The sequence below is a fragment of the Procambarus clarkii genome, chromosome 4 (assembly GCF_040958095.1).
Source record: "Procambarus clarkii isolate CNS0578487 chromosome 4, FALCON_Pclarkii_2.0, whole genome shotgun sequence".
Classification (NCBI taxonomy): domain Eukaryota; kingdom Metazoa; phylum Arthropoda; class Malacostraca; order Decapoda; family Cambaridae; genus Procambarus; species Procambarus clarkii.
The window spans coordinates 44494063-44497548 of NC_091153.1; positions in this window are offsets into that span (position 1 = coordinate 44494063).

A 3486-nucleotide genomic window follows, 5' to 3' on the forward strand; every position below is an offset into this window, starting at 1 on the left:
GGTCGTAACGGTTTGGCTTTGTGCATTCATTCCTGCAGTGATCCAGTGGAATTGACTTTGATCAGAGAGGTTAAGGTATATTTTTAGAATGACATAGACAGACAGGCAGAGACAGACAGACAGACAGATGGAAACAAAAGGGATATCCATCATGAAACTTGGGTCTGTCAGATGAATTAGAAAACTTCTCTCATCAAAATGTTTTCATACTTCCAGATATTTCATGAGATTCTCTGTCTGTCTGAAAACTCATTTACGGAATTAAATTTTATATAATTTTTTTTTTTAGAGTCATCGAACGCAGTTTGTTAATTTTTGTCCAAACTAAAAGTAACGACATAGAGAATTAACCAGAGTCGGGATTCATTAAGCATATTCGACCCGACTTGCGAAACCAGTGTATCTTTCCTTAAATTATGGCGGTGTTGTTAACATGTATAAAACAGGTTTACAAACTTGTACAATTCACAACCCAAAGTTGTTATTGTCACAACCAACTTCGTAATGCTTCGCAGCTCAAAAAGTGTTTATCAGAGGGAAATAAAACGACTATGATTGAGGAAAGATATAGAGGTTTCGTATGTGGCTGCTTAAATGTTTCATGAATCTCATTCACCTATTCTTTTTATCCATTTTCCAGTCACCTCTTTCACTCCCCCCCCCCCCCTACTAATTTTCCCTACATATCCCCCTACCCATGTAACCCCCTCTGTTACCTCACTCTCTCACCCGCACCTCCCCTCTCTCACTTCACTCACCTCTCCCTCACATCCCCTCCCCCTCACCCCCCCCTCACCCTCACCTCCCCCCCCCCCTCACTAGTACGCAATAACCAGAAATTTTCATTTTGGGTAATAAGGATTTTTTAAGCGAGGAGACCCTGTGTGTGTGTGTGTGTGTGTGTGTGTGTGTGTGTGTGTGTGTGTGTGTGTGTGTGTGTGTGTGTGTGTGTGTGTGTGTATGTGTGTGTGTGTATGTGTGTGTGTATGTGTATGTGTATGTGTATGTGTATGTGTATGTGTGTGTGTGTGTGTGTGTGTGTGTGTGTGTGTGTGTGTGTGTGTGTGTGTGTGTATATGTGTGTGTGTGTGTATGTGTGTATGTGTGTGTGTGTGTATGTGTGTATGTGTGTGTGTGTGTGTGTATGTGTATGTGTGTGTGTGTGTGTGTGTGTGTGTGTGTGTGTGTGTGTGTGTGTGTGTGTGTGTGTGTGTGTGTGTGTGTATGTGTGTGTGTGTACTCACTCGCTTAGTAGTACTCACCTAGATGTACTTACAGGGGTCGGGCGTCGGCTCTTGGGGCCCCATCACTGGCCATCAGTTGTACCCTTGCCTATTTTTCATTAGTTTTCTCTAATTATATTAACATATGAAACTGTCTGTCGAACTTTCCACGAAAGCTTCCTCATACAGCCAGTTCCTTAACATTAACGACTCTGAACGTAGACATTTCGCTTTTGATATTTCTGCTTTTTGACTTGGTCAGTTGCCCTTAGTATTTCCTACGTCGCTATCATGTCTCCCTTATTACATCTTTAGCGTTGTGAGGTCTAGTTGTTTTCAGTCCTCCTTCATAGCTCAGGAACGAGCCTTATTATGTCCGTTTGGGGGGTTTTCAGGTTTATTTTTTCTTTATTGGAAGTTCCATTTCGGAGCAGCATACTAGAGAAATGGATATAACATAGAATTTGAGTATAATATATCATAGAATAGAATATATTATAATATTATAATTATCTATTATATAGCATAATATATTATAATAATTCCTGCTGATGTGTCGGATTCTTTTTTCAAGCCTTTTTCACCCTTAGGGAGCCGGTCGACCGAGCGAACAGCACGCTGGACTTGTGATCTTGTGGTTCCGGGTTCGATCCCAGGCGCCGGCGAGAAACAATAGGCAGAGTTTCTTTCACTCTATGCCCCTGTTACCTAGCAGTAAAATAGGTACCTGGGAGTTAGTCAGCTGTCGCGGGCTGCTTCCTGCGGGTGGAGGCCTGGTCGAGGATCGGGCCGCGGGGACACTAAAAAGCCCCGAAATCATCTCAAGATAACCTCAAGATAACCCCTAATACCTATCCTCGTATCCTTGTGTTTACTCGAGTTGAAGTCTAGTAGCCATTTCTCAGATCATCTTTGCAGCTGTACAGATGCATTTTACAACTGTACATCTTACATTGTAAGATGTACAGCTTGTACATCTTACATTGTATTACAGTTCTCCTCAGTTCTGATTCTTCTTATTAGTTTAGCTTCGTCAGAGATTGGAACAGAGATTGGAACAGAGATTGGAACAGAAGAAATGGGAGGTCCAGACAGATATATCAGATTACGTTGGCTAAGAAGATTAGAGCATTGAATCTATGTTTTGAAAATGCCAAGAGAGTCAACAGCAACAATAACAGGATTTGAGGTTCATATTAGGACTTCATTACACACAGAAATCACAATTGCGTGATGCATCAAATGAACAAATATCAAATATCAAATGCATCATAAGGGTGAAGAGGGAGAACGGTCTATTGACATAGCTCGAGTGCAGGGGGGAGTTGTGTAAATCCCTGGTTTGTGTCTCGGAGAGGCTGCAGGATCCAGTAAGTTCAGTAGAACTTCGGTTTCAACTCTTTTTTTTTGACCATGTCGTAGCTCAGTCGATTAAGGCAGCGTCTCGGATGCTCTCGGACGCAGGTTCGAATCCTCGGCACGGCCCCTGTGGATTTGTTCATATTAGGACTTATGAGTGAGAAAGCCGTGTCAACACGTTAACAAGACTACGTTTGTGGAGAGTAGAAGTAGAGAATTTGTTGTTTGTTGTTTAAGATTCGCTACTTGAGCAAAAAGTTCCAAGTAGCACGGGGTATGGTGATCCCGTAGACTCATGTAGAGAAGGTGCAGAAGAAGCCTCTACGATTTTTGCAACTGTTAAATAGGATGTTAGTAATGATAGCATGCGGGCTGTCCGCCTTGCTGACACGATGTTATGATAACAGGTGGGCTGTCCGTTTTGATGACCCGATGTTATGATAGCAGGCGGACTGTCCGCCTTACTGACATGATACTATGATAGCAGGTGGGCTGTCCGCCTTGCTGACACCATGTTATGATAGCAGGCGGGCTGTCCACCTTGCTGACACGATGTTATGATAACAGGTGGGCTGTCCGTTTTGATGACACGATGTTATGATAGCAAGGAGGCTGTCCGCCTTGCTGACACGATACTATGATAGCAGGCGGGTTGTCCGCCATGCTGACCCGATAATTATGATAACAGGTGGGCTGTTCTGGTTGCCTGCTATCATAACATTGTTCTATTCTGTTATTTGATTCTGTTCTTCTCCTAAGGATCAGGTTTTTGAGTAAATATTATATATGCATTGGGATTTTCTGGTCTAGGAATTATGTATTATAAAAATAGAATTATGTCGAGTAGATCTCAGCTCCTGGGCCCCGAATTGTGAGAGTGGAGGCGTCTCATCTTGATATAGTT